The following is a 20,712-nucleotide window of genomic DNA, read 5'->3' as shown; positions in this document are numbered from 1 at the left end:
CTAGATAATGAGCTAGGGGTCAGGGTGGAGAGGGCAAGTGGGATGTCACCTGTCTGCGGCAGTGTGACTTGAGTCTGCCCAGGTGGGATACAGCAGACTTCTGGAGCTGTGATGCCATCAGGGACAGGAGAAATGAAATTGACTGTGAACTTGAATGACCTCTGAATGAGCAGCACTGCCCAGCCAGGTGAAGGCTTCACAGTGCCGGAGTAGAGAGAACCCGAGGCCCAGTCTTGGCAAAGCACTTAAGCTCTCCTGTTCTTTGTCCCATTCAGATTCAGGGATGTAATAGCCCTTAAATTCAAATAATTCCTGTTTCTCTTTAGAACCCATCTTGCTGTATTCTACAGAATTCTAAGGCAAGCACCCTGGTAGTCAGTATCGATGTCTTTTCTTAAATCTTGCTTTGTGTAAGTAGCTAGAGGGAAACAATCTTTCTTCTCTGTGTTGCCAGTGGGACAGGAGATGGAGACAGAGAATTAAGCTGTAGAAATGTTGCTCTCAGACATATTAAATTAAAACTTGGGCAAAAGAATCCATCTTCTGCCTCAAAGAGGTTCCAAAATCAGAACCTGGCCTGGGCAGGGGCTGTTCTTGAGAAATGTAAGGAAGCATTGTTGGCCACTGTTGTGAGAGAATGATGGATGTGCTCTGTCCCTGATGGATGTGCTCCAGGAAGGCTACACAGAGAAACAACAAAAACAGCCTCCCCAGGTTCCTTCAGTGTCTGTGGCAAAGTTGAACTCCAGGAGTGGAAGCTTTGGAGAAAAGCAACTTGGTCAGGAAAAACATTCAGCTTACACAACTTACTTCTGCCTCCTTGTCTTTTCCTCTCTCAGCCAGGCACAAATCCCACAGTCTGCAAACCTTCCATTCCCAACATGGGCTGCTTCCCCAAGGCACCAGATTTCCCTGGAGCATTATTTGAACTACATTGTGTTCTTGAAAGATAAATCCTGTGTGTTCCCTCTTTGCTCGCTTTGCCAGTGCCTTAGAGATGACAAGGCCCAAATGGATATTTAAAGGACAGGCCTCAGCTTTGGGTGGAGTGAGGCAAGCCCTCAGATTTTAACATGACAGCACCAGAAAGGGCTGAATCTGTGTGCTTCCCCAGTGGGAAGGGTGAGGTAGGCTGTGTGCACTTCCCCAGGAACTTACTGTGTTGGTTTTGGGGGGTCCCTAGGGAGAAGCTTGAATAGGCTTTGTGACTGAGGGGATCATTAGGGGGCAGATGACTGGACTAGTCCCTGGGCACATTAATTGGGGAAGGATGAGCTGAGTCAGCAGGATACTTTTGTCTTAATTTCCCTAAATTAGCCATAACAACTATAAATAAAAACAGGAAACCCAGCTGGGTTTTGTTTTATTTTTTTTCCTTGTTAAATTTGAAGATGTTACTCAACTTATGAGTAACATCAGCTAGCATCCCGTTCTTTTTTTTTATTAATTACATTTTATTCACTTTGTATCCCCCCATAAGCTCCTCCCTCCTCCCTTCCCGGTCCCACCCTCCCTCCCTCTTCTTCACGAATGCCCCTCCCCAAATCCACTGATAAGGGAGGTCCTCCTCTCCTTCCTTCTGATCTTAGTCTATCAGATCACATCAGGAGTGGCTGCATTGTCATCTTTTGTGGCCTGGTAAGGCTGCTCCCCCCTCAGGGGGAGGTGATCAAAGAGCAGGCCAATCAGATTATGTCAGAGGCAGTCCCTCTTCCCATTACTATGAAACCCATTTGGACACTAAACTGCCATGGGCTACATCAGAGCAGTGTTTCTAGGTTATCTCCATGCCTGGTACTTGGTTGGAGTATGAATCTCTAGGAAGACCCCTGTGTTCAAATTTTCTGGTTCTGTTGGTCTCCTTTTAGGGTTCCTGTCCTCTCCAGATGGCATCCCATTCTTGCTAAGAGTTGGTATGTTTAAACAGGAAGATGCAGGCTAATTATTTCATATCCCAAGAAAAGGGCAACGACAAACATGCTGCTATGATTATTTGGTACCTAGTTTGTATTGGCTAATTTATATTTACTATAGTGACACAACAAGAGATGTTAGCAGCTGGGAAAGACTTCATTTCAAAAATCATATTTAGAGTTTAATGGCAGTGTTGAGAGGTATGTTCTCTTTAAGGTACTGCATTTAAAAATTTTCCCAGTTTTACTATTTTTTTCCTGCTCCCAGGAAAAAAGAATTCACATAATAAAATGATGCTTTGATTTTTATACACATAATAAAAACAGACTCACTGTGAATGAATGCATTCAATTTTAACATACTGAACTGCTATGTTATTTTTAGTTTTCTTTCAATAGGCTGCACTCCACTGCCTAGAAATACCCATTTTACAGTAGGTTATGTCACACAAGGAAATGGAAAGCCACTTAATTTGCAGGATGGCAAAAAATTTGCAAAGTTAACTGACCGAGGCCACCATCTTAACTGTGTGGAAATTGTGAGTATGTTGCTTATTTTCAGGGCTTGTTTCACCCACCCTTTCCTGCAAACCACCTTTGGGAACTGAGTCTTCTCCCCTTACGGTTCCTAGCGTAACGTCCTTTAAAAAAAAAAAAAAAAAAAACGATCGATTGATTTTGTGTATGTGTAAATGTATGTGAACTTGTGTGGGGTGCATGAGCCTGTGTGCAAGAGGAGGCCAGAAGAGGGAGTCCGTTCCCTCAGAACTGGAGTTAATTTGTGGGATGACTAGCTTGTTATGTGGGTACTGAAGGTCCAAACTCCAGTCCTCATGATTATACAGCAGTCACCGTTAACCTCTGAGCCTTTGTTCCAGCCCTAGAGAAATAGCTTTCATAATATTTTCTGTCTTGTTAGGGCTTTTATGTATAAAGCGGTGAGTCATTAAAAGAGAGACACTTACTTAGTCTTGTTCACCTGGATGTTCTCATAGGTATTTAGGAACTACGTCTTAGTAAGTTAGTAAATGCCAACATGCAGACACATGCGTTTGAGTCATGAGAAAAAATCAGGAAAGAATTGCTTATACATTAAATGGTTTTACTATTCCACATAGCTACCCAGTGGTTCTAAACCGAAGGACTCAGTCAGGCATATACCTTGAAATGCCTGGGTTCATTTTGTATGAGGGTGTTGACAGAGTCATTGGCTAGAATCTCTGAGCAAAGTAGTGAAAGTTACCAGCCATAGTTGGGTCTCACGTGAGGACCGAAAGGTGGTTTGAACTCGGGTTCACAGGTAGTTAAAGTCTTACATTTACAGTAATCCTCTTTCCTGAATTAATCACCTGGGTGAGTCAGACTTTCTGTCCTGGATAGACAGCTGAGGGAGATACAGGAATATTGTACCTCTGCTTATTTCAAGACATTATTTCTAACCCATTGTGTTCTGATATTAGTAAGCTTTAGAAGAGGTTTTGTATTCTTCTAGGGTCAGTAACACCTTCCAAATAAAGGAACTGGACAATACCAGACAGCTTTTATTATTTTATTTACCTGTCTATGTTGGTACGTGTAGTCACGTGTGACCTTATTGTTAACAGTAACTTGTACTCTTAGGTCTTTGTAAAGACCTGACAGTGTTTTCACATGTGATCTTTCTTCAGCGCTCCTTCTTTGTGTCCATCCAAATCTTTGGTATTAAAAGATGAATGTGTACTCAAAACATTTTTCACATGTAGAAATCGCCAAAGACAATAGCAAACCTAGTAAGGCTGCTGTTAGAGAGACATAAAAAGTATAAAAAAATCCAATCACTTGGGGATTTGTGATGGCCCTTAAAAGATTCTGAAAGTCCGACACAAGGTGAACGGTTTGCATTGCCTTGGGCCAGTGTAATAGGGGTGTGTGTGTGTGTGTGTGTGTGTGTGTGTGTGTGTGTGTGTGTTTCCCTATCTCAGTTTTGTTAGCACTTGGTAAACACTGAAGAAACTATTCAATTTCAGACAGAGACTTTGATATGCTTAGGAAAGGAAAGGAAATGGGGTTCTGGCTTTCAGTCAACAATCAATTACCAGTCACCTCGTATGTGCCAGGTTCTCTCCGTGAACCTCAGAGATGACCCTGACAAGGTCTTTGCTCTCAGCTTACAAGCAGAATTGGGAGACAGATCTGAATACAACAGTCACACAAAGAGATGTCTCTTTAGAAACAGAGGAAAACATGATGAAGGGACAAGTTACTGTTCTGTGAAACCATATGACTCATGGATCTACCAAGGCTGGAGACGGAGAAGCCAACACTGTTCACCTGTGCCAGGATGTGGGATGTTCACGTGAGTCCCAGCGTCCTCCTTCCAGAACTTGTCTGGGTTCAGGTCCACTGGATGTGTGTGCATCAAGTAATCCGCTCTTGTCTTCTCTGTATGTGCTTGGAATAAGCTCCTTGTGTGACTCCCAGTTGGCACGCCCAAGTGACAAAGTGAGGTAGGACCAGAGCTTGAAGAACCAAGTCGTCTTCTACATGAGAAAATAAATCCTTTCTTCATGTTGCCTCTCCGTGCATGTTGTGTTTACTGTGGAGACCTGGCAGGGTTTGTGCCCCAGCGTCGGCAGCTGAGTTGCTCCCACAGAAGCCTCCAGAGGCTGCCAGTGCATACTGAATGAATCAAGCCAAGAGCGTTCCATGTGTCATGGAAAAACCCCAAGGCCCTGTCGCTTCAGCACCTTAGAGAAAGTTGAGGACACGCCCCTGAAGCAGGAAAGGCTCCCGGAACGCCCTCCCGCCTCAGCGTCTTGCCATGACACAACTAGGACTGTTTTGTTCAAACTTCCAGTTGCCAGTGCATATTTCATACTTAACAATGGGCTGTTTGTGCCAGTTTCATTTTCACTTTCACAGTGAGGGAAGTGGGACACAATGGGGCCAGTGCTGGGCTGGCAGCAGGACACGTTTTCTCCAGGATTCCCAGGGCTGCATACGTGGAAAACACGAGAGCCAAAACAAACAGGAAACTGCATCCAGGTTTCCTGGTGCTCCTTCTCAGGTGGCTGAGTGGCCAGCTGACGAGTCACGGCAGACACCGATGACCACGGTGTGAGCCTCTCCCGTGTAGAAAGAGAATGAATTCTGCACTGTGCAGAAAACCGTGCAGGTAGGTGTGCGTGTCACAACGGCACTGCTTGCCAGGTGAATCAAATGGCCGTTCTCCTCATCTGTAAAAGATAGGCGTTCATTCCCTTTCCCTCACCTAAGGCCAGCTCCTTCCCAAGCATTGACTGTCATGAATTAGTTCTGAGCTGCAATGCTCCTGCCTGGAGGATGTTTTACTCAGAGAAACCCCTGCATGTCTGTCACGTGTTCTGCATACGTTTGGCCAGCGTGTCCTATCCAGGTATGGTGTGCACAGTCTGGTCGTCTCCTGGCTTTTTTTTTCCTCTTTTTTTTAAATATTTATTTATTTATTTATTACAATTTATTCACTTTGTATCCCAGCTGTAGCCCTCTTCCTCTTCCCCTCCCAATCCCAACCACCCTCCCTTCTCTCCTCCCACAGGGAATCTTATGAAAGAAGGGTGTGATAGAAAGACCTGGAGGGGACAGGAGTGCCACAAGGAGAGCAACAGAACCAAAAAATCTGGGCCCAGGGGTATTTTCTGAGAATGACACTCCAACCATGAAGTATAAGATAAGCATGGAGATAAGCTAGAACCCCTGCTCAGATGTAGCCCTTGGCAGCTCAGTCTCCAAGCGGGTTTCGTAGTAATGGGAGCAGGGGCTGTGTCTGACATGAACTCAGTGGCTGGCTCTTTGATCACCTCCCCCTGGGGGGAGTGCAGCTGTACCAAGCCACAGAGGAAGACAATGCAGACAGTCTCCTGGCTTTTTCTATCTTGTCCCAAACATTCCATGGGGTGTCACATCGAGGAAGCCTGAGATCAGACTCAGGTGTAAAGACAGCGCACATGCTGAAGTTGAAGAGGCTAAAGCCTTGCATGCAGTGGTCCTCCGGGACTCCAGAAGATGACAGAATATTCCTCTCTCACCTATGGGGATACACTTTCTGTTCTGTGTCAGGAAATTATCTGAAACTTACGTAATAAGACAGGACAGCTTCCTCTCCTGAGCCTGCCTGGCCGGAAGGTGTTCTTCCAAAACCCAGACTCTGAGGCACTGTCCTTGGAACTGAATGGAAAACAATGTTTCCATAAGTAGGTTTTTTCATGTCTTTAATTCTTTGGATGTGTGAACTTCTTGTTTGTAGCTGTCTACAAACTTCGGTGTAAAGCCGGGGGAGGTAGCCATATCTTCATTTTGTCTGAGCTTTAATAATCTCATAGTGCGAGTCAAGATAAGTTACTGAAAACTTGCAACATTTGCCATAACTGTTTTTATTCCTTCAGTTCAAGTTTTACATGGGGAGAATGAGTGCAGGAGGGCCAATGATTCTCCAGTACCTAAATAATGAATTCCCAGTTCTGTGGCTGGTTTGAATGTTTGTTTACAGGCCAGCCCCAACCTACTTTTCTTTCTTTTCGTCACTAGCCATACACATCGATATTATCACTAGTTACCAAATACCATGAAATGTTGCGTTGCTCTTTGAACTTGTTTCCCAGCTTCCTGTTTTCCCAAATCAATGGGTGGGTACATTTCCAGCTCCTCCCGCTGCACAGCCTGTGCCGCTGCATCAACTGTGGGCACCTGGACACGATTCCATCTGATCCTCTCAGTCTGCTGTGTCACTTCTGATAATAACTTGAGCCTCTCGAGGCCTGGCATCATCATGTTTCTATTTCAGATGTGTGTCTGGGTACCCATAAACCTTCAGATTTTTGTCCTTCCTTAATCAAGATCACAAACCTCCTCCCACCAGCCTAACTTGTGCACTTGTGCCTTCTGTACGATGTATCTTTATTTAATGATTAAGGTTGCTTAGGGTCTTCAGAGAAACCGTAATATCTCAAGGAAAATTTGACTTGGTCCATGTGGGTGCTTGAGAAAATTACAGATAATCTCTACCTGTACAGGTATCTCCAAAAGTTAAGGTCAGTTTTCTAAATAATTATACAGTCATGCTGGATTTTCAGCTCAATTTTGACCCGACTTCTGTTTTCTCAAGTCTGTTTCTCAGTGGTATCTTTGGTGGTTCAAGCCACCCTTTTATTACCCCTGATTTCAGCTCTCCTTTGCTTTAGGGATTGAAATGCAAAGTTGAGTGGTACTAGTGGGCCTGGCATCTGCAAGAGGGCTGATGGTTTTTAAATCCCTCATAAATATGAAGGTTAAACTTGACAGTTGGCTCTGGACGAATAATCTACCTTCTCGTCTCGGGGAACCATCCAAATGAGAGAAGGAGAAAGCGTAGGAGAATTTACTTTAGTGCTGCTCATGTGTTTATTCTGAAGGCTTGGCGGAGTCTAAAAATGGGGCTGTAAATTTAACAGCTCAACCATAAAAACCCCAAAATAAGGACTAAGAAGCTTTATGACTTCTAGGTTTGGATACCAACATAAAAACTCCAGATTTATCTTCTTCTAACATTTGATTTTTTTTAATTTCTAAAACCCCTTCCTTTTCTTCTTTCCCACTTCTGCTTTGATTAATTATATTGTAAAGGTTACCCCTGCTTCGCTGTGTGTGGATGTGTTTTGATTAATTCCATCGTAAAGGTTACCTGAGCTCTGAAATGTGTTTTGCGAGTATCCAGTGGATATACTTCAGTTGGTAGAGTTCATGGTGGCATTCAATGCTGTCTACACCTCGTGAAGGCTGGGTGATTTCAGTGAGGTAGGGACCGCACATGGTATCCGTTCTTGTGGGAAAATATGCTTCAGTGGCTTCCTGGCACTGGGTTGGGAATGTGGTATTTAAAAGTACCTTTTTGCAGTGGGAAAGAATCTTGTCAAGAATAAACAGTCTGACCTTGTTAAATGGGCCAAAGTCTGTCTGTAATCTAGTTCCAGAAAACTAGCTTTTACTAGTTTAGAAAAGAGATCAGGGTGTGGGGTCAGGATACAACTGGAACCTTTGTAAAGCAAAGAAAAAGTTACCATCAAGAATATGAAGTGGACCTCTAGGCTGATCCTCCTGGCTATAACCAATCCCCCACCCCACCCCTGCTTCTGAAGAGTGGGTGGAACCTCAGTTGCGCAGAAAAGCAGGTTTTCTTTTTCCTGGAAAGAAGGGACTGTCCTACAGAAGCAAACCGTGGGAGCAGTCATGCAGTATGGACCACTGTGGGAAAACTGCAAGTTCAACCTGCCAGTGGCTTCCCTGTGCCCACAAGTCCGTGACCCCTGAGTTCTGCCCAAACATGTCCACATGTCCTGTGACCCCTGCCCATCCCAGCATTGGGAGATTTGTGTCCCAGAGCCATTAGACATACTTCCCAGCTCACTCAGATTGTCTCCCTGTCCTCATATTAAACTACTCAAGCCTCGCCTCCTCACCTGTCTGAAGTCTACCTGACTCCCGGGACTGCCTGGTGTGGCCTTCTCTGATGTGCCTTTGATTTTCCTGTCATGCAACAGCTCTCATGCTGTTATTCCCATCGACTTGGCTTTTGTCACCCATTTCGTTAACATTGTGAAATACATTTCAGCACTCAACGTACGCACGCACACAAGCCCACAGTAGTTGCTCAGTGAGCGTTTGTAGAATGCCGGTGATGAAACAAGAGGTCTGTGTGTAGAACAGATGGAGGAGGCTGAGGTTTGGAAAGACCTTCTCCTAAGCCCTTGGCTCCCCTGAAAGGCACCCCTGTGCATCTTACCCGCAGCATAGGAAACCCAGTGTGTTGTGTTACTCTTGTTGCTAAAATCTAGTGTTTATAGTCAAACTGTTACCGAAAACTACTCAGAAAGCATGGCTGGTTGGATTGTCCCAGACCATGCTTAGATTTCAGTGAACTACTTCCAATCATAATGCCTTCTATCACTAAATGGAAAATTAATCAGTATTATTTTAAGCTGGGAGACATTTTAACAGAGTTAGAGTAGAAACCAAATCTTATCTTGTGTTCTAATGTAAGCATAAACTTTTAGAATTATATACACACAAAAAAAAGAACCCTGCATAACTTTAAGATAAGTATCTTACCACTGGGCTTAAAATACCTAAAATTTAGTGGCTGGGCAAATAGCTTAGCAGTTTTAAAAACACTGGCTGCTCTTCTAGAGGATCGGGGTTCTATTCCCAGCACCCACATCTTTCTGTAACTCTGGTTCCAGAGAATTTATGCCCTCTTCTTCTCTCTACTGGCAGTGATATACGTGCAGGCAAAACACCTATACACATGAAAGAAAAAAAAATAAAATTAAAATATAACTAAATAAATTGAAATACATTTTCTTAGTTCTCATGATTATAAATTACATAAAGTAATTTTACTTAGTATCTAACTACTCCTCCTCCTTCTTCTTCTTCTTCTTCTTCTTCTCTTCCTCCCTTCTCTTTATTCTCCCTCCTCCCCCTCCTCCTCCCCATTCCTTTTTCCTCCTTCTGCATCCTCCCCCTCCTCCCCGTTCCTTTTTCTTCTCCTCCCTCTTCCTCTTCCTTTTCCCTCCTCCCCCTTCCCGTCTTCCTTTTCTCCCTCCTTTTCCCTCCTCCCACTCCTCCTCTTTTCCCTCTTCCTCCCTCCTCTTCCTCCTTCCTTCTCCATGGCTACATGTACAAAGATGTGATGATAGGAGATTCCAGAATCAGCCATTCCAGAATCACTAAAAATGTTAAGTCTAATACAGCTTGCACATTGCTCTCATTCCTGACTGAATTGGCCGCTGTCATTTTTTTTACTGACAAGGAGAGAATCAGGATGTGGCACAGCGTCTGAGGTGCTGACAGTATTGAATAAACAGTCCTCTTGAAGTAAGGAAAGCCTCTTCAGGGGTGCCCTCAGGAACTGCCCATCCTCTTCAGGGTGCCCTCAGGAAATGTGTGATCTCATCTACTTTTTCTTTACGTGTGTTGCTGTCTTCCTACAAGTTCTCCGTGGTTATGTCTTGTAAAATTGAAGTACTGAATTTATATGCCTTGTCGCTGCACTCACAGAACCGCCCACTTTGTTCTCTGCCGCTCTGCTTTCCTTAGTGACTTATGTATCTCTGGCTTTATTTTATGTTTTTAGGTGTATTTATTTTATTATGTGTATGAATGTTTTGCCTGCATGTCTGTGTACATGTGTGCATTGCCTATGAAAGCCAAAAGAAGGTGTCAGATCCCCTGGAGCTGGAGTTACAGGCAATTGTTAGCCACCGTTAGCTAGATGCTAGGAATGAAACCCCTGGTCCTTTTCACTGCTGAGCCCTCTCTCTAGCCCCTGCACTTCTGTTTCCAAAGGTACTAGGTGTCATTGTTTGATTGTAGTTCTTGCGTAATATTTCAGAAATATTTGTAATGTTTCAGAATTCGTTATATTTAACAAAAATAAGTCAGCATTTGCATTTTAGAAAGGTACTAGTTCCTTAAATATCCGAGACATAGCCTTCATTTCCCAGTAATTTTGCCTTTAGAAACTTAATAGCAGGAGACAGTTGCTTAGAAATAATAGTTTACATGATGCAGTTTACAAAATCTAGTGTGTGTGTGTGTGTGTGTGTGTGTGTGTGTGTGTTTGTGTGTGTGTTTTACATTCTACTTGTAACTATTTGCAAGTAATAGTACTTCTTAAACTTTTTTTATTGTGGGAAAGGTATGTGTCATGGCACTTAGGCGGAAGCAGGACAGTTTGTGTGTTCCAGAGATCAAACAGGTCCTCAGGCTTGATGGCCAGTGCCTTAGATCACTGAGCCATTTCCTACTTTAAAACTCTTGTATTTTTTTTAACTGGTATTTTTAACCTACATCCTTTTTTAATTGGCCGAATTAATTTAAAGGTTAAATGTTCCAGATAGGTCACTTTTAGTTTGGTTAGTGAATTTTTATGCCTTTTTTTTTTTTTCTGTTTGTATAAAACTCTTTGGGTTTGGTGGTAGGTGAGAGGTTGTTTGTTTGTTTTTGTTTATATGTACAAGCCTTTTGTTTGCTTCTTCAGCATTTTTTACTTTTTGCATTAGACTTATCTTAGGCATTTTTCCACATCTAGCATCCATTCTATTTGTCCTTTGCCTTATCTTCACTGTGCAAATGTCCATAATGCTGCTACCCAGTCTTCTGTGAGGAGCTTTTGAGTGTTTGAGGGATCTCTCTGTCTCTCTGTCTCTCAGTTACAGCAAACTTCTTTGGACATGTTCCTTCACATCACTGTTTTGGAGAAGCCATAAAAATATCATTTCCAAGATTAAATGAAGAGGGGAAGCCCATTTGAGAATTCTCCAAAAGGAATTTCATTTCACACAGCTCTCCTCCCTTCACAGAATGCCAGTGGGCACTCTGCTTCATCTCTTCTGAGTGTCTCTGGGCATCCCCTTTACCTGGCCTTTTTGTGTCTGCCCACCAATAAAGTACAATAAAGTTCTGATGTCAGTCAGTCTGGTGTCTGTGGCTGTAGCTGTCAGTTTTCTGCAGAGGCACCGGTGTCATCTGTCCTGTGCCAGGATCCGCTCTGAGCCTGCTGTTGGTGCATGTCAACAGAATCACATTCATAACCACCTCCCTGGCTGGCTCCTCCTGCCTGCCTAATCCTAATGCTCTCTCCCTTCTTTGACTGTTTTACTGGTGATCACCAAAGCTGAGACCCTAAGGTTTTTTAAAGACATTGTTTGCATTGTCAGCATCTGTGGTCACACGTGCAGAATAACAAAAGCAGTGTTTCTTGATTAGTGGGCATTAATTTCTTCATCTAGCATAGAAGTCTGGAGACACGGGATTCTGCAACCGGTATAACTGGCTCACTGATGTCATCTTGGATATTATAATCAAACACCAAAGAGTACAAAACCCTTCTTTTTCGCTCAGTGTACTGGTTACGTCACTCCTCATAGTCTCATGGTGGCGGCTGTATTTCAGTTGTCTTCAAGCCGTAGCGCTCCAAGCAGTACGTGAAGCAGTAGGGGACAAAGTAGATTCCTCCACCTTTGTTCAGTGAAATCAGTCTTCCAAGCCCACTTCCATTTGGATTTCATCACCCAGAGCCAACATACCTCAGCATAGTCCAGTCATGCCATACATACGCTTACTGCCACCTGAATAAAATCAGTTTATTTTTGCCAGGAAGTGAGGATAGCTGTTGGGTACATACCAGTGACAAGCCCTTGGTTGATCTCGGAGACCCCTATAGCCACAGTGCTTCTGTGCGGGTAGAAACTTTTGGTATTGCTTCCTCTCTAAGACACCTGGATTAGTCAGTGATCTTTATAACAGATCATGTACTTTCTTCTGTAAATGTTTCACAGATGTTGGAAGCTTAGGCTTAAGATGAAGGCCTTCAACACCAACCAGAGCTGATTCCTTAGCTTCTCCAATAACCACAGTAATCAGCAAATGTTTTTGGAGGTTGAAAAAATCTTTTGAGTGTTTTACAGATGACATCTTCACCTGGAAATCCAGCCTGATATATAGAAACAAAGGTTGGATTTTAAAAACTGAGGTAGTAGGGTTTTATTATTATTACTATTATGTGAGTTACTCTTTAAAGAAAAGTGATTTCATTAATAGTCATGCAACTTATATTGTTGGCTTAATTCCCCATATTAGTATGAATTGCATATGTGAAGCCTACACACACCTGTATATACCCCTTGCATATCTTACTCAACCAAGTACATTCTTGTACATCTAGTATTGTTTCATCTTGGAAAGTGTAGCAAGGCTTCACAGGGGAGCTCATTTCTAGGCCCTCACTTCAAGAAGGAAGAGGAGCTTGGATAGCAAACCAGGGAAAAGGCTGCATTGTGCTCTAGGCGCAAAGGTGGGGCAGATGCACAAAACATGGGTGCGCAGGCTGACACGCAAAGGGCCTGGGAGAGCATGATCAAAGCTGGTTGTTTTTGTTGTTGTAAGCAAACTCTAGTACCCTGTGATGAATGGGGTGGTAGGCAGGTTTTGTGTGCATTAAGAAACTACTGGGGTTAGGGAGGGAGTTGGTGAAATGGAAGTGGATCTGATCATATTTCATAGTATACGTATGTGGTGTATGAAATTCTCAAAGAATAAGATTTATTAAAAAGAACTTGTTGTCGGGGAGACTTGCATGACCACTGGATTTTATTTGGATTTTTTTTTCTGTTACTATTTTGCTTTGAGACAGGTTCTCTTCTGTGACTGTAGCCCTGGCTTTCCTGGAACTCAATATGTAGACCAGGTTGCCCTCCAGCTCACAGAGATCTGCCTGTCTCTGGCTCTCAAATGCTAGAATTGAAGGCAAGTGCAATTCAAGGCATGTGCTGCTCTGTACCCCATGTGAAAGCTGTTTTAAGACATAATTGTGTTAAAGGATGGGATGTCTCAGCAGAGAGAGAAACTGGAGATAGCTAGAAGTAAAAAGGGGGGAAGAGAGGGAGGAAATTTTAAAAAATGTTCCTTTGAATCAAGTAAGCATCTTTGGCCCCAACTCTCTTTAAATCATACTGTTGTGGAAACCAAGCAGACGAGTGTGGGTCTTTCCTGCTCTCACTAGCAGGAGGCTGAATACCCGAAGTAACTTAGTGAGAAATTAATATTTTCGTTGAAAGGAAAATGCTAGTTTATAGTAAAAAAATCTAGTAACATGCCTCACTATGCGCCATTCAGAAGCATTCTACCGCTTTAGTATTAAGGCGACTGTCAAAAAACAGTTTTTGAATTTGCAAACGAAGCCTTAATTTAAAAAAAAAAAAATTATTTAATGTTGGGACAGTTCTTCCAAAGATCAGAGGACAACTTGCAGAAGGGGGTTTTTCCTTCCACTGTGTGGGTCCCAGAAGTCAAAGTCAGGGTTTTGGGCTTGGCAGCAGGTGCCTTTCCCACTGAGCCTTCTCAGGGGGAAAAGCCTCGGAGCCTTTTTCCAAAACACATCCTCCTCCTTGAAGACTTCAGTATCTGTTGCTTTAATTCATTGGGCCTAAAGTAACATGATTAGTCTGTGTTTAATGAGGCACCTTTCTGTTTCTCTCTCTTCTTTTTAATCCCTATAATCCAGTTTTTGCTAAAATTGACAAATTATATACTTCACATGTGGTCATTACATGATTAAACCCTAATGAGGGAGTATAACCTAAACAGCCACAAAAGACCGTAATTTACTTGTCATTAGACAACAAGCCCCTTGAGGGAGGAGCAGGGACATCCCATGTTTCATGCACACTAGGCGGTAATTGGTGATGTTGGTAATGAGGATGCAGTTTGCAGACGTTTGGGGCCATCATAAAAGTAATGTGTGCTCCGTGTCACCATGTTAGTGTGGTCTTGGTTTACCACCGTTCCTCCTTCTTGGTTCACCTCGTCCATTCAACATTCTTGTTTATAATAACCTAGATCCATTTTTAATGTTCAAAGTCTGAAGTTCAAAGTAGTAGTTGAAAGACTGAATAGGTAAAGAAAGGCGTTGGCTATATTTTCAGCACTTTCTAAGAGTTTTCTTCGCCTGAAGCTAGGTGCCTTTGCTTCTACTTTCCCTCGCTGATCCTTAGGGAACAGTCAGGCTGGGGGCAGAGTGCATATCCCAGAAGGCTTTGAATTGTGCTGTGGTACAAGAGAGGGAGCCAGGCATTGTATACATGATGCTTATAAAAGTGTGTTTACTTTGATGGTTTTTAAGAAACTGAAAAATTGGCCTCAGTGTTTGTATCCTCACCTCCTCTTGCCTGTATCATCATACATTTAGTGACGGCCAGGTGTTAAGTTAGGAAAGATTGTGAGAAGACACTGGGATTTGAAATGCTACATCCCTGATGCTCTTCATAATGCATTGTGGGCAGAGGGTAAGTGTACTGCATTGGGTATTTGTGAATAAATAGGTCACACCCTCCCAAGAGAATACGTTCTCTCTTTTCTTTACACAGTGACTCTATTGATCCTGTTTCAGAATCTCTTCCCTTGAGTCTTTCTTCCTTCTTAACAACATTATTTTTGAAGTCTTAATTGAACCAAGTGTTCCTGGAATATATTCTCTTTCCTCTCCTAACATTTTCAGCTATAGACAGAGAGGTGATTTCTGTAAAATCTCACTCCATTGCAGGGACTGTAGTCAGGAACCACATCCTATGTGCCAACAAGCTGACCTTAAGTGAATTCTTCAGCCTTTCTGTGTCCTAGATTTATTTTCTGTTGAGGTGGAGAAAACACAAAAGTGTAGCTTGTAGGATTGTTGTGAGAATGCAGCAAGTCCATACATGAAAAGAAAGTGTCCCCTGTCAAGTGCCGTAACTGGATTTTGTAGTGGTTGTACTCCTCTTTGTACCCGCACACGGAGAGAGCTAAGGAAATGAGCATAAGCCCTCAGCTCGTCTTCTTACCAATAACAGTACCCTGTTACTTAGGTGACCACACACACCATCGCTAGGGAATTGATATCTTAAAGAAACTGTTTTGTTGTTTGTTGTTTCTCAAAGGGAGAACTTTTGAGTATTCCTAAAATCGGTGAATTCATATCCCAGCAGTACGATAGTCTGTGTAGAAAACAGGGTGGATTCTATATACCTTATATCTTAACATAGGAAATTGGGTACATGTCAAGTCCAAACCACTGCAGAATTTTCATTAAAAGGGTGAGAAAGAGGAGCGTGTTACTGTGCACAGACTGTCAGGAACCAGCCCTCTGTGTGAGGTATTAAGACTGTCAGGCTTCACTGCTTACTCTCACCTGTGAGGCAGGTAGCCAAAGGCAGCAGTAGGGGAATTGAGTTCGGGCCCCAGCATAACAGCACTTGAACCCATAGAGACTAAAGAAGTTCTTTCAAGACAGTCATTTCCATATTTGCTCTCCGTAGGGTAAAAGTGGGTGACTGGACAGTAACACTTGGGAGAGACACTGCCTCAGTAACCAAAATGCCATTAGGAAGACACCGAGTCAAAATCAGGCCTCCACACATAGATGCCCACATAAATGCAAACACAGATGCATACCTGCACGTAGACACACATGCCAAAAAAGTCCCTTTCTGCTGTCCAAATGGGCATTTTAATCGTCTATGTGCAATCATTTTGTGTTCTCTTGGGTGTAAGTGGTACCTGTAAGAGATACCCTGTTCTCTTGGGTGTAAGTGGTAGATAATATTCAGAAAGTTTTATTTCCCAAATAGATTAGTATTCTCTGGTGAGTACATGACTCACTGTACCATGGATTAGTAATTATTGTCACAGATAACATAGACTTCTTAAGATGTGTCACATAAGAACTCTTCCAGCTACTAAACCTGCAAAGAAATTAGTTGAAAGAAATTCCTAAGGCTCTCAGCCCAGCCCTTACATAACCTGCACTGTCTTGTTTAGTTTTACAGAACTGCTCAGGAATGCCTCATCTACAAAGAAGTTGGTACCTAAACCAACACCTCCCATTTGGTCTGCTGTTCTAAAGCCACACGTGTGTTCTTTCATACAGTTGCTTGCTCTCTGAGTCAGTCTTTGAGAGCATCTCCTGGGTGTTGCTCTTTTCTACCCAGGTCAGTGTTTCCGTTAAGGCGCAGTATTGTCTTTGGAAGCAAAGCTGGGCCATGCTGCCGTCTTTCCTCAGACTCGGGGGGGAAAGGTGTGGTTTGGCCACCTGATAGAACTGTAACTCGGGAGCTTCTACAGCATGACCTGACTGGGGTCCAGCTCTCTCTGGACACTTTCTGCTCTGAGCTCCTACCGTACTTCTTAAGCCTCCTAATTCAGCCTTAGTTGTCTAAATTTTCGTGTGACTTTTTTTTCCTTCTCTTAAATGTTGCCCAGAGTTCTTTGAGATTGGGAGCTCTCTGGCTTGCGTCTGCTAAGCGTGTCTGAGCACCACCAGCGTGCAGTGAAAACCTGTCAGATAGTTGGTTACTCACAGTCTTCCTTCTCCCAGTACTGTTATGGAAGAAATGCCACTGCTGGCTATACTCACGAAATAGTGAAGTTTTCACATACAGAAAAGCCAAGGGGGGTTATAACCAAGACATTTTACTAGTGGGAATACTTCAAAAAAGAAAGAAAAGAATTCCAAAAGGAATACCTGAGATACAAGAAAGGATAATGGGCACATGATTGGTGGAATGTGTCTGAATAAGTTGTTATTCACACAATAAATGTAAATGGACAGCCGCCACTTAAAATGTGGAGACTGTGAGACTTCGAAAAACATGATTAAAAACCAGCTCTTTACATTTTCTTGAAGCTGGTCCTCTGCTGATGAGGGATATAAAATTGTTCTGTTCTTTGACATTAACCATGCAATTTAACATAGATGTACCATGAAAACCCTGCCATTCCATGTCTGGTTACATGCTTTAGAAAAATTACTTCAAATGTGCACTAGGATTCATCTTTGTTCGCAACAGCAAAAAATGCAAGCAGCCCAAAGGTTCACCTATCAAATGATAAAATTTACTTTGGTAAAGTCACAAAGACTTAAAGAAAAGTGAGAATTAAAAATGAATAAACTCTAACAATAAGCAATAATGTGCATGAGTCTTAAAAACAATACTGAGTAAAAACTGGTTATAAACATGAAATTCTTATGAAGTGATATGAGCAAACATTTTTTTACATTTATTTTGTGACAAATCTAATTTTATTAAAACAAATGAGTGAAAACATAAGACTGTCCGAATGCAATCAGAAGGTTGTCTCTGAAGGCAGAGGGACAAAGAAATAAAGGAATCAAATTGGGGCTTAAAAAGAAAAAACCCACACAGCGACTTCTCTGCGCCACCATCTTGGATCTCCAGCCCAGGGGTCTTTTCTGATACTCCAACCAAGGACCATGCATGGAGATAATCTAGAACCCCTGCTCAGATGTAGCCCGTGGCAGCTCAGTGTCCAAGTGGGTTCCCTAGTAAGGGGAAAAGGGACAGTCTCTGACATGAACTCAGTGGCTGGCTCTTTGATCATCTCCCCTTGAGCAGGGAACAGCCTTACCAGGCCACAGGGGAAGACAATGCAGCCAGTCCTGATGAAGCCTGATAGGCTAGGGTCAGAGGGTAGGGGAGGAGGACCTCCCCTATCAGTGGACTAGGGCAGGGGCATGGGAGGAGATGAGGGAGGGAGAGAGGGTAGGTTTGGGAGGGAATGAGGGAGGGGGCTATGGCTGGGATAGTAAAGATTGTAATAAATTAAAAAATAAAGTAAAATTTCAAAAAAAAAAAAAAAAAGGAAGGAAGAAAGAAAACAGGGTGGATCTGTGTCCAGATAGCTGTAACACCATTCAGTCCTCACACTTACGTATGATAAAGTAGTAAACAGGTGCCTGTATTGTGTTGATAAGATCCATGGGAGCTGCCTAGGTGCTCTCCTTAATAGCCCAAGGACATCAGTTAGGGAGTGACCATCTCTTCAAAAAGGCAAGGTTCGGGAAAGAGCAGCCTAGCAGAAGGAAGAGGGAATTTAGCAGACTGAAGGCAAACCTGAGTTTGGCCAGTCCAAGAAAAGCGGGACTTTGCTGCTCTTCTTGCTTGCTGGAGCGGCGCAAACATGGGGGAAATGGTTATGGCCCAGCGCAGAAGTACAGAATGTCCAGTCTGCCACGGGAGACAAAAAAAAAGTGAGCGTTCACTTTTAAGGATGTAAGTAAGCCTTCGGAGGATTTGTGGCCCATAATAGAAGCAGAAACTGGGGGGTGGGGTGGGGAGCTGAAAAACAGGTAGCTAATACAGAGAAAAACAGAACAGAAAGTTGAATATGATCAATCAAAAATTTGATGATATTATTGTCAGAATTAGGAGAAAGAAGTAATGTAGGAAAGTTAGTTATATCCAGGTCTTTGTCTTAGCCGATAAAAGAGATGTTAAAATACTACTTAAATATTCCTTCTCCCTTCTTGCCCTTTCTATACACAGACTTTTAATGATGTATTTCTTGTCACAAAGAGTGACCTATTTATCCGTAGAATTGAGGATATTTACCCTGTTTTTTCCTATTTAACTTAAGTGAAAATGTGATGATGATGATTGACATGTGTTTTGCCCATTCTGAAGTGTGCAGTGTGTGTGAAACAAGTTAGAGTGTTACAAGTTATTGTGCAGAATTAAAAGGGATCTTCTCAGTGTTTCCAGTGCTTATGACTAAATGAGATCCCGTCCGCGGATCGGATCATTGCGCTCAGAGTGGACTTTCTGTGCCTGATTACTTAGGCTTTAGAGCCCTTTACTCATAGCACCCCAACGTACACCGAGGCGATGGGAGAGGCCCTAGCAAGGTGGACATTAGAAGTGAGCTGTCGCAGGTACAGCTGATAATCCCTAGACCACCACTCCGCGTCACAGTTCTTCTCAGGCGCCACTGGAGTGGCCAGAGGCAATTTGGAGATCTGCCTAAGGGGGTATTGACCGGCTTTGGGTTTCTAACCTCAGGATGGGGTTCGTTATTATTTTACAGTTTCACAGACAGAACTGGCTCTGGGGGAAGGGCCCTCCCCCCGGGGACATTTGCCAATGTCTAGAAACACTTTGGGTTGTCACAGTGGGGTGGGGGGTATTGGCACCTCGTGGGTGGCAGACCGTGATACTGTTAACCACCAGAGAGTGCACAGAACAGGCCTTAGACGGACAGCTGGCCGGCTGGAAACACCCCAAGTGCCCAGGTCGAGAAAACTTTCAATACAAAGAAAAGTTTTGTATGACTGTCCCCTGACCCCTTCATAAGAATGGCTTCCAGGAATTTCCTCCCACCACCCTGTGCTGACTAACCTGGGGTCAGAGGTCATCTCTCACTGTGAGCGTGGGCCATGGTATCTGGCACCAGAAGTCTGTGGGTAGAAGAAGAGAAACAAGGTTTGAAAGACACAGGGCCTCCAGCCAGCCCAAGGGAAAATCTTTGAGGCAGAAAGTGTATATTCGAGCTACAGGCAAAGGACTCTCACCAATACCTAGCTCAAGTGGAAACTCTTTCACAGTGATTTACTAGCTCATAGAACACGCTAAACTATTTTTTAAGCCTTGTTCTTTTTTCTATTTATGAGACAATATCCTTGTGAAGATAATCCAAGGGGGTCAGTGAGATAGTCCAACCTAAAGAGTGAGGGCTGCATGTACTTACTTACCCACCGGAGTTTGATCCCCAGAGGGGAGAAATGGCTCCTGAAAGCTGTCCTCTGTCCCTCACATAGATGCCGTGGTGCACATACCAGCATGCACACATGCACAGTTTTTAAAAATCATCCAAGAACTGCAGTGTGTCTCAGTAGTTCACTTAGCATGTGTAAGGCCCCCTATTCAGTCCTCAGGGATGACACAAACATGTGCTCATGTACACACAAAGCAAACTTGCAGACCAGGTACACATGTGAAGTGGTGTGTCTCTTTCTGTAGCACGTTTCTCAACACACAGACTTGTGATCGTGTTGAATTCTGATTCACTCTATAAAAATACTTCAGAACTTGTCAGATGAAAGGCACATAGGATACACCCCCCCCAAAGAAGGCAACACAAGAGGATTTTTCAGAGCAGATACCAGCTTACTGATCAAAACATTATTTCTGCATTTTACGGTGTTTGTAGAGTTAGGTAGTATTTTTAGCATATGTAAGCTTTAAGCTTACAGACCCAGTATCTGTGCCTGTTCATGATAGTAACAAGCTCGTATTTACACCAAGTCTGTCAACAGTTGCCTATGAAACTACTTCAACTTTCTACCACATATATTTATGAATTAACCTGTTTTTATCTGTGCTCGTGTCCGTGTCTCTGTCTGCACCTTCAGACACAAGGGTCTTCTAATCTCACTACCGAGGATCATGAGGCTGTCTGCCTCATTCCCTCTAAA

The 20,712-nt window shown here is 43.2% G+C and overlaps 1 protein-coding gene across 1 annotated transcript in view; it reads left to right on the top strand.

Annotated features, from left to right (window-relative positions):
- Nucleotides 1-20,712, top strand: part of Cdk6 (cyclin dependent kinase 6) — a gene marked incomplete at its 5' end in the record, with an annotated part of 184,009 nt that overhangs the window by 84,682 nt on the left and 78,615 nt on the right. The window lies entirely within an intron of this gene.

Source organism: Psammomys obesus, unplaced genomic scaffold, assembly GCF_907164565.1.
Source record: "Psammomys obesus unplaced genomic scaffold, mPsaObe1.curated_primary_1811, whole genome shotgun sequence".
Taxonomy (NCBI): Eukaryota; Metazoa; Chordata; class Mammalia; order Rodentia; family Muridae; genus Psammomys; species Psammomys obesus.
The sequence above is the reverse complement of the archived record's forward strand: the minus strand, read 5'-3'. Positions and strand labels throughout refer to the sequence as shown.